Here is a 9965-nt window from a genome sequence, read left to right as displayed (position 1 = left end):
GTTTAGGTACTATCAATGACAGTGCCAGAGAGAAGTTTTGATAAAGTAAGGGATGGAGAGGGGCAGGGCTGGGGCTGCTGTCCAGCCAGGGTAGTGTGCGAGGCCCAGGTCCCAAATGTGCAGCAGCAGGGCTCAAGCAGGAAGCGGGACAGAGTTGCAAGCAGCTCATATGAGAAGGCCGGCTCCCCACCACTGCGCATACCCTAGGGAGGGGACATTGGGGGGGGCACATGTTCCCCAGATTTGTGTGCGAGATGGGGGAGGATGCAGGCTGTCCACTGCAGGCTTGGGACTGTCTGCTCTGCTGCCCTCCCCCTAGAAGCCTCCATAGCCTGGCAGGCAGGACCCAGTGCAGCAGGGCAGAATGGCTCGGTGTCACTGCCAGGAACCCCACACTGCCATGTCAAGGTGCCCCCTACCTACCTGGCAGGAGCATGGGGCATAACCCCACACTCCACCCCTGCTGTTGCCAGGTGGGTGGTGCATGTCTTGTCATGGCAGGGAGCTGTGGGTGGGGAGTAAGAGGCATCAGCAAGGCCAGGGGACTGTGGCTTGGGAGTGAGGGGCAATGGCATGGGCAGGGCACTAGCATTATCAGGGCTGCTCAGTGCCACAAAGCACTGGGGGGGAGGGGGGAGGAGGAGGACGACAGCCACAGCTGTTTCTGTGCCCTGGTAAGTTGTGGGGGCAGGGGGAGCTCTGATTTTCCATGATAACCCAAAATCAAATCCCAAAATGTACTGGTATTTAGAATTTATTTTATTATAGTAACAGAGGCACTGGTAGGCTTCCAAATTGCTTTAAAATGATAAACATATCAATAAAAATGGTGTTCAACTGACACCTTTATACATAGTGGTGTTTCATTTTCATTGTAGAAAAACATGGGTTTGGGGTTTTTTAAATCAGGGAATTTGTGGTTTTTAAACAGAGAAAACAAGGATCCCTGCACATGCAGCACCATGTTTTCTAGTAGACGCTGTTTGCAACCAAGCTTAAGCTTTTATCATTAACAAAGCCCTGATCAGACATGCAGAAAAAGTGTATTCCTAATGCATACTGGATTTAAAATAACTTCTGCAACAATCACAGCCCAATCAGCTTACATCAGAGTCTTCAACATAAACGTATTCCATCTTTAAAAAATTTCCAAGGAAATTTTGTTAAAACATCCTTCAAAGCAAAAGCAAAATAAAGTTGACTTGAAGCTTTAGATAGGAAGTAAGATGCACTGAATCTTTAAACATGAATCAAGAAATTTTAGGCTGCTGCTTTTACCTAAAAATTCAATGTAGTGTATCGTACAGAAAAAACACATTTACTTTGTGAAATAGTAGCCCAGAATAGGTAAAAGTCAGCAGGGGGAAGGGAGCCCTGCTGCTCCTAGCCACCCTACTTCACAGTCAGGGTGGCTAGGATCTGGAACCAACTTCCAAGGGAAGTGGTGCTCGCTCCTGCCCTGGGGGTCTTCAAAAGGAGGCTAGATAAATCACCTAGCCGGGGTCATTTGACCCCAGCATTCTTTCCTGCCCATGGCAGGGGGGTCAGACTTGATGACCTGCTCAGGTCCCTTCCCACCCTACCAACTATGAAACACTAGACACAACAATCTGTTTTTAAAAACTTACATAATGTAAAAAAGCATATTTGAATAAAATAAGCTTTTAAAAGAAATTATGACAAGAAAGAACCTAAAATGAATATAATAGTTTATAGAGCAAAACATGGAACTCGTTGGTTTAGCACAATTTCAGTTGAGGCATTCTCGGATAACGTACAGCTGTGTGATACACAAATTGGAAACCATCCAAAAAAAAGGTTGTGACCAAAAAAAAGCAAGTATATTATACAGTAGATGCTTCTACTCAATAGCATAACCAATAGGCATATGGAGTAATTTAATAAAGCTTTCCAGCTACATCAAGCCATAGTACCAAATCAACTTTAAAACATGGCTCGAAGAAGGTCAGGGTAATTCTGTTTCAATTAAATTTGTTTAGTCACTGGAGATGGAACCAAGTCACCTTTAGACGTAGTATCCTAACAGAATAAAATGGCTTAGAATACTGGTTTTATGAAACTTATCAATTTGAACAGGATTAAGCTATCTGAATCACTTTTTAAGCACAATTTAAGAAGTACAGCAAACTAATGTTGTATAATATTAACATATTATTAGAGGTCAGTTTGGGGGGCACCATTTGACACATGGTCAAACTGTCCAGCTGCTTATGTGTGCAAAGGGAACAATGACAGCTTTATTCCACCTGCTTTTTGCAAGTAGTTCTAAACCATTTTTGGATGCAGACCTTGGTACTACTATGCATGTTTGTTTCTACCAGAAGAGACACCTATAAAGCAATCCACATGGAGATACATTTTAACAACAACAACAACAAAATCAGCCCAGAAACTGAACCTAGTTTGGAGTGCTGTGGATTGCTGGTTAAGTGGAATTTATTACTGAGCAAACACCAGTGCTCAGTGGTGGTTGCCTATTGTTTCCAACATAGTTCCAAGTGACAGTTTTGACTTATGCAATCCTAACAGGGCTTGGGACCTGTGCACGTGACAGACTAGGTGGCCATTACTTCAGCTATATTCAGACATTAAAGCTATAGCCCCCAATCCCTAAATTTAAGAAAGGAGGAAAATGCAAGCAGACTGTTCAGCATGATGGATCCTACACTATCAAAACTGCTTTCATACCACTGTCCCAAAACAAGTTCAGCTGACCTTCAAGGCATACATGAAGAGCCCATTTCTTTTTCTACACTTGTGAAAATGGAGGGGGACACTGAAATATGATATCACAAGTGATCTTCTGTTTATGTAACACATGCTGTACTTAATGTTTTTAAATAGTGTGGGTCTCTTTCATAGATTTATATAACTTATTTCAAGAACTTGTATAATTGCTGTGGTAAACTTTAAAATATTGGTTCAGTGTTCCCCTCCATTTGCTGAAAGAAGAAAGATTTGTTGCTAAGATATAATTTGCTTTCCTGTTTTCAGGAAGATGTTGGCTTCCCTTTTGGCATGTATTAATATCAAAAGCCATCTGAAACCCACTAAATAACCAATACATGTATGTGAAGTTAAAGTTACTACAGGAGAATGGGAGCAATTCCTTAATACATTCCATTATAAGCTTATAGCAATTTTTTGAAAAGCTATGAAAAATGTTCAGGATTTGGGTCACTGGCCAAAGAAGAGCTCTCGGGTCAGGGAATCAACATTTGATAATGCACTGAATGCAGCTGAAAGCTGTTTAAATTTGTAATTTTTTATGCTGTAGTGTTAATACTGTAGTACTCCATGCACTAGGAAGCCCTGAAACCAATAATACTGCAACAGCAGCAAGTCTGGAATAGGAAGGAACTTGACAAGGATCCCCAACTGCTCCCATCTGTGTTACTTCAGAGGAGCCACATAAAGGTAGGAGGCCTCTCCTCACAATTTCATGGGGAAGTAAAAGCAGAGTTAAGCTCCGGTTGGTCATTCCCTAGATCGAGCAGGCTACTTTCCTCACAAAAAAGCAGGAGAGCCTCCTTTTGCCCATCTTCCGAAGTTAAAAACACCTAGTGCCATGACAAATAAATGGGAACCCGTGTAAGAATACTAGGTTCTCTTCTACTGACTGAGGTTGATAGTTGGGAACAAAAACACAAAAAATCCCACGGCTCTAAACTTGCCAATTTCTAACTTGCGAAGTCAAGCATTCAATCAAAAGAGCATTTTAACTTTTTAAAAAATATAGCTGTATATGGAACATGCAGTAATAAGGTCTACTATATCAGTGTTTCTCAATCCCTGGGTTGGGACTCGAAACTGGGTCACAAGAATATATGAAAGGGTCCCGAACAAACTTTAAAAATGGATCAACAAACTTTAAAAGTGAATTCTTCTTTTAAAGGCAAAAACATGAGAAATAGTAACAGCTTGCTTCGCTTGCAAGCTGTCAAGAGTTTCAGCCTGAAAGGGGCTGCTTGGAGCCCCACCCCCCATGCCCCATGCACACCGACCCCCTGGGGGGAAGGGGGCAGGAGTGAGGGGCACTGGGTCAGGACTGGCCACTTATGTTTACAAATGGGTCCCAGTATAAAAAAAGGTTGAGAAGCACTATTCTACATTATAAATACACATGGTGGTACTAAGGCAGAGCAACCTAAACAAAGCCAGTCTTCTTATAGTCTAAACACTTCTGTGCTGTTACCATTTGTATCCTTAAAAAAAGGTATTCTTTACATTTTTATTATGACCTCTATCCAACAAAGATTAAGCTAATAAAAATAGTCAAACAAAATGGAAAACAGCTTAAGACAACTGAAAAATGTATAGGCAAGGCATCTCTATGCCTTCCAAATATGTTCAATACCCCCAACATTCCCTGCAGAATACCTTATTTTCTCTCATACAACATTCCCCCAAATAAAGAAGATACTTTGTTTTTAGAAGGCAGAATGTAGAAGAAAAGATTTTTTCCCCCCGAGTCACAACCAGCTGTGACACGTCCTCCTGGAAACAGTGTCCCGGAAACATGGCACCAGGAATTTCCTGTTGCTAGCAGTCCATCTCCTGCCATACCACACTTCATGGATACTATCCTCCCAGGAGGACTTACTCTATGTCACATAAAACTAGGCCCCAGACCCTTATAAGGAGAGTAGCAAGAAGGGTTGCCAACCCAAGATCATTTTTTAACTGTCCACTATGTAGAACAGTCCACTGGAAGTTCTACAACCTTTTTACTGGCAACCAAACTTTTTTACTCACATATTTCACATAATGTAAATAGAACACTTCTATCAGGCCCTAGATGAGATCTGGGTTCAAATTTAGGAGCTTAACACAAACTGTAATTAAAAAAAAGTTTGGTAATCAATAAAAAATTTGCAGATTATCAAAAGAAAAAAAATCTTGGGGTGACAACCCTGCTTGACTACAGCAGTAGTTTTACACCATGCTGCCCCGACCCAAGGGTCCCCTACTCACCCTCAAATTCTGATGCCCCCAACCATATCCCACACCATGCTGCCCTCCCCACCCACCCCATAGCCTGACTCCTTGTCCCAGCACAGACCCCCAAAGAAGGACTACCTGCAACTCAAAAGTGTTACAGGCAGTCAGTGTGATGCAGCAACAGCAAGTGCCCATGGCTGGGTGGGGAGAGAGCTACAAGGGCTTTCATCAGCTATGAAGACCTGAGAGAATGCTCTCAGCAGTGTACAGCACCTACATCCAGACGCTAGAATCTAGTGACTAGATGGTACTGCTCTGCTCTGTCTGTTCAACTTCCTTCCAGCCTCTTTCTGATGATCTTCAACCCACTTCTTTTGTTTTTTGGGAGGGTGTTGGTTTGGTTTGGTTTTTGTTTTTTACAGACTTTACAAACGAGCATTTCTATCCTGTTTTTTAAGGACTGTCTGTAAATTTATGGACAGCCCAGCTAGCAAAACTGTTACTTCTTTACTATAAAGAGCTTATAATAGAAGTTCTTGTAAATAAAAGTGTTGTTTCCACATCAGAAGCCTCATCAAGATCATAGCAGCAGTTCACCTGCTGCTTCAGATACAAACTACAGTGCTCAGCCAATAGATACAGCTGTGAGAGAGTTAACACCAGACTGCACCCCTTCAGTTTGCTAAGCAGGCACAAGCAGCAGCCATCTTGGCAGCTACATGGCATGCAGTGTTTACATAAGGGTTTTTTTTCCAAGCAAAGAAAACAGCTTCCTCACTTAAAACACAGACCCTGATTTTGGGGTAAAAAGGTACATATTATATATAAGAAAATACAGTATAAAGGGTGCTTCCATTCCAAAATGACTGAAGGTAGCACTGGAGGACTCCATAATTATGGTCTCAGTGAACTTTACATCCAATTCACAAGTAATTTTTAACTGCCAGTCCCAACGATATATTGGAGGCTCCAACAGATAAGCTAGGTTCTTTCCCTCCTAAAACACACAAGCAAACAAAAATCTGTTCAGCTAAATTCTGACCACAGCTTTGCTTACATAATCTGCATTTAGACAACAGCAAAACTTCTTTAGATAGGTAAACGTCCCTCATAACTTTAGTATCCGAGTACTTTACACAATTAACATTTATCCTCCTTATCTCCAATTACTAAACCTATTTCACTGATGAAAAACTGAGGTACAGTTATTCCAACTTAGTCACAAGAGATAATGATGATAGAGCAGAAATTGAATCCAGATTAGAGTCATAATCAACAGCCTTAACAATAAGACTAGTTTTCCTGTATAACTATATTGTTATAGTGATTTAGATAAGTAGTCTACTATCTGTATGGGGCATAATCTGAAGATGAAAGTACTGTACCGGTGCATAATCAAGGCTATGGAAACATTACTGCTGGCAGCAATAAAAATAAAGCCGATTTCATTCTATCCAACCCCAGGATGACGTGAAGCACTAGCAGTTAGTAAATACACCTTTTTATTAGAAAATTGAACAAGTTTGGTATAGGTATGAACTGGACACCAATAACATTTTTACTGTTAAGTCTGGGTATATATTTCTGCTTTAGAATGTAGTTGTCTAGGTCTTCTTGGTTAATATTTGTAAGATTCTTTACAAGTGTGTGCAAAAAACTCAGAATATCTAAGGATAGGGTCAATTTTTAAGGGTACATCAATAAACATTTTCTTGGCAGATAGCTGATGATTAGCCAACCACATCAGCCGACGTCTATCTGATAACCGGCATTTAGTAACAGTGCAAAGCATTTTAAACTACTGACATTAAATCTACTTTTGTTTGTTTTGTATTTATAAACACACATGCCTGCTCCAGCCCTTGATGAGGAAGACAGTGACCACCTTATTCCCTTGCATGCCACTCCCTTGCCCACAGCTCCTACAGTGCAGCCCATGCTGCTGTCCCAGGTGGGCAGGGCAGACCCTCACGTAGACAGCAGCACCAGGTATGTCAGAAACACCACAGCACACCACTGCCTCAATGCCAGCAGGACCCATGCAGCTGAGTTCCTGCAGCTGCCAGGAAGAAGCTGCTTTCCCAAAGGTGCCGCAAGTGGAATATCCCTCACATGGCACTTTACCCCACCCACACGCAGCCCAATATATCCACAACAGCCCCAGTGCTCAGGCCACTGCTGCGCATGTGGCATTGCCATGGCAGCAGCAGTAGGAGCCAGTAACAGTCCCTTTGTTGCTGGGCATGGTGCCCTGTAACCGTTCCCCCACTACCCCCAATGCTTGCCAGGATCTGTAGTTTGCCATGGGCTTGGGCCAGTGGCACATGGGGACTTGACTACACTCGCCAGGGTGCTCCAGGCACGTGTCCATAATTATCAGCTATTCTTTTATTGGTGCCAAACCAACAGCAAACCAATATATATCAATGCATTCCTATAGATTTTCCCAATGGATTATTTACTCTGGAGCTTCACAATAACCCAGATAAAAAATGTGTACAGAATCACACAGTACCACAGATGCCAAAATATGGGGAAAATAATTTGGTGAAAAAGTGACTGAATGAAAAGAAAAATGCTAAATTGTATCTAATTTTACAACTGTCTGTGGAGCATTTATAGATATTTTGTGTTTGCCATAGTTCAGTACCACATCTGGTTTAAAAGTGTCACAGCAGAAATGTATTTGTTTTGGGTAAGGAGACATAAGGTCCCAAAACCCTACCACTTACCCAAGAGAAGCCGGGGGGGGGGGGGCCGGAATCTTGAAATGAGGCCCCACAGACCCAGGGAAATCCAGGCATTTGAGATACCAGCAATAAAGTACTGAAAAGCTCATTAGCAAGCTGCCTCCAGCTCACTCCTCTTATTAAAAGCAGTACCTAGGAATCCCAATCAAATAGCAAGAGTTGTACAAGGTTAGTCACTTTAAAGGCAAACAATTAACACTCTCTTCTCCCAAAAGAACCTACAATCTTCACTGCTCCTAGAGACCCAAGATCTCTGATTTTTACAATTTTCTGTCTGCTGATGTGTCCCAACTGCTTCGTGCCTAGCATGGATTTTCCTAGCCACATTCTTATTCACTTATGCCCTCACATCATTCTCCATACCTTATCCCTGTCCAAAAAGAAAGTGAACCCATGTGTTCTTTGCCATTTCCTACTCTTTGATCATATGCCTTTCCCACTGTACCTGTTTTTAGGCAGTGACCTTGTCGTCTTAAGCACATTCCATTTGCTACACTGTTATGGTTATGGCTTTTTAGAACCACTGCAACAATGGCCCAACCAGGTAGTCCTAACAGAAAATATGACCTGTAAAAAAATGGCTCGTTTAATACATTGTGGCCCCCACCTCCCACACATACAACTTCAGCAACTATTTTGTGTTGAGACCTAATGAACAGGGGGTTTATTTAATAAAAGTACTAATCAGCATCAAGAAAGCTGCTACAACTAGCAGAATTAAACTGAATAAGAGCAAAAATAATCAAAACACGAATTAGGGACAGATCCTGTATGCCCAGCCTGCATTTAAAAACAAGATGTTTACTTCTAGGACACTTTAAAACATTTCTCCTTTCTAGAATTATACAATATTTTTAGAGATACATCGATATATCAGTGCCATAGTGGACTGACACTGATAAAAGGAAAATTAACATTATTGGCTATCTGCTTTTTTTGGTTGGTATAGCAGATAAATGTCACCAAAAAATATAATATGCCTTCTGCCCAGCGCCCCTGGACACTGTGTGTATGCGTGCAGCTGCACACATGCATGTGACTAAAATTCAGTTGAGCAGTGTGGAGACCAGCACCCTGCAGATAAATCTGTGGAGGGGAAGGAGCAGCAGATCAAGGCCCCCACAGTGAGGGAGGGAGCGGGGCAGAAGAAGCAGAAAGGGCAGGGGTTGGGGGTGGTGCCTAGCCGGGGTGGTGAATGGGACCCAGGGCTGGGGCAAGGAGCAGGATGGAGCTGCAGGCAGCTCATCCAAGGGGGCAAGGGGGGGGGGGAGATGGTGCAGCTTCCCATCACTGCATGCAGCCCCCCCTCAGATTTGTGCACAGGGCAAGGGCAGAGGCAGGCTGCCTGCTGTGGCCTTTGTGCTCTCTGCTTTGCTGCCTCTGCCTTGGGAGCTGCATACTATCTGCATGTCCCCTGCCTACCCGGACAGTGGGGGCAACGAGTTGTGCCTCCTGCTGCTGGGTGGGAAGGGAACATGCAGCAAGCACATGGCAGCAGAGAGGAAAGCCCAAGTCCATAACAGGCAACCCAACCTGCCTCCACCCTCACCCTGCTCAGCTGTGCTCCTAAAAGGATCTCTGCACTTAAAAACAGTGGCAACGATGCTTGAACTAAAGCTCATTTGATGAGCTTAATTCAAGCGCCCTGCCGCCATTTTTAAGCACTGGGAGGCTGATCCCCAGGCGAGCCACTTGTGGCTCTGTTCTGCTCCCTCCTCCGGCCCTGGGGTCCCATCCACTGCCCTGCAAACCCAGTCCCTGCCCCACTCCCTCCCTCACTGTGGGGACCCTCCCCCCCCACAAATTTACCTGCAGGGTGCTGCTCTCCATGCTGCCCAGCTGCATTCCTGTAAATCAGTTGGGATCAGAATTGGCCAATATGCCGGGTGAATAATTGGCTATCAGTATAAACCAAGAAAATCTTTATTGGTGCACTCATAGTATTTTTCTCAGCTAGAATGGCCTATGAGCTATTGAACTATTTGAGCTATTCCTCAAATATATTGGGAGGATCAAGAAGGCGCCGGGTAATGTGGGACCCCTGCAGGATACGCTGGGCAATCTGGTGGTTGCGTCAGAGGAGAAAGCAGACCTCTTTAACCAATTCTTCACCTCCGTTTTCTTGTGCAGGGACCGGGACTTCCCTGCTGTGATAGAAGCCGGACTCGAGGGGATCGCCTTCAGACCTCAGGTTGGGGAGGACCGGGTTAGAGAGCTTCTGGAGGGGCTGGACGCGTTCAAGTCAGCGGGTCC

General features: G+C 43.6%; 1 protein-coding gene across 1 annotated transcript in view; it reads right to left on the bottom strand.

The window, feature by feature from the left end:
• KPNA3 (karyopherin subunit alpha 3) overlaps positions 1-9965 on the bottom strand; it is a 130258-nt gene that overhangs the window by 94878 nt on the left and 25415 nt on the right. The window contains exon 2 of the mRNA XM_019524582.1: positions 8158-8279. The gene's annotated coding sequence lies outside the window, so the exon portion shown is untranslated. The remainder of the gene's footprint in view (positions 1-8157; positions 8280-9965) is intronic.

The sequence above is a fragment of the Gavialis gangeticus genome, unplaced genomic scaffold, assembly GCF_001723915.1.
Source record: "Gavialis gangeticus isolate Ggan-Ray unplaced genomic scaffold, GavGan_comp1, whole genome shotgun sequence".
In the NCBI taxonomy this organism is placed as follows: domain Eukaryota; kingdom Metazoa; phylum Chordata; order Crocodylia; family Gavialidae; genus Gavialis; species Gavialis gangeticus.
Note: the sequence above shows the minus strand (reverse complement) of the source record. Positions and strands in the feature narration are given on the sequence as shown.